We start from the raw sequence: 1,249 nt of genomic DNA, 5'->3' as shown, positions 1-1,249 counted from the left end.
AAAATTTAAAGTTTATCTTTGAACATTAAATCCAATATTTTTATTATTATTTAAAGTTTAAGGTTTAGGTTTAAAGTTTATGTAGTTTTGAGTTAAACTCAAATTTAATCATTTAAAAAAAATATTTAATTTAAAGTTCCATTTTAAATTTTGATTTAAACCCGTAACTACATTTTTTAAGTTTACACAATTTTTAAAACAAATTGAAATGAACTAAAATTACAAATTATATTACTTTTTTCATGACCATTGATTGATTTTAGTCTAAAGGTTCAATATTTTCAACATAAAATTATAATATTTTATAATGTATTAAAATTTAAACTACAAATATTAAATATAAAATTATAAAGTTAAATATTTTCAAAACATTATCTCAAACCATATCTATTTCGAACCTTTAACCCTAAACCTTGAACCACATACTTTGACCTATACCATAAAACATTAAACTTCAAACTTTTTTAAAAAATAATTAATCATCTACCTTAAATTCTAACAACAAATGTTAAAACTCTAATATTTTTGTTATTTAAAAATATAATCTTAAATCTTAAATCGAAACCCAAAACACTATATACCAAACCCTAAACTCATTCAGTTATATACCCTAAATTTTAAACTTCATATTTAAACCATACATCAAAAAATCATCATATAATCATAAAATCCAAGTTTTAAAATTTAAAGCTTTATCAAAAATACACTTTAATATAAATTTAATATAAAATATAATTTTAACCATCAAAATTAAAACATTAACCATTGATTGTTTTAATCTAAGGGCTACAAATCCATCTAGTGCTTATCTTCTAACTTGTTTCTCATTGGTTAGATTTTTTAGTACAATGATTACAATTCTTGACCATTGATTAGTTTTGATCTAATGGGTAGATGAGCTTGATGGTGGAGGAGATAAAACCGTTGTGTGGCTTGAAGACGTCGGAGCTCTCGTGGTAACGAGACTGCGGTGGCGAAGGAAGAAGACAATAATGACCTGACCTCCCGGCTCTCGTGATATGGAAGAAACACGCGGTGGTTTAGTTAGGTTTAGATTTTGTCGACACGACTGCTAGCTTTTTTGTTTCTAGGTTATAGATTAGGGTTGGTTTATAATTAAACTCAGCCGTAAGGTATGCATAACTCAGCTGTAAGTGTGCATAATTCAGCCGTCACGTATCTGAATGGTATAAGCCAGTCGCAATGTTCCTATAACTCAGCCGTTAAGTGTAATATGTTTCGCGACATT

Source organism: Brassica oleracea, chromosome C2 (assembly GCF_000695525.1).
Source record: "Brassica oleracea var. oleracea cultivar TO1000 chromosome C2, BOL, whole genome shotgun sequence".
NCBI lineage: Eukaryota > Viridiplantae > Streptophyta > Magnoliopsida > Brassicales > Brassicaceae > Brassica > Brassica oleracea.
This window is presented reverse-complemented; position numbering follows the sequence as displayed.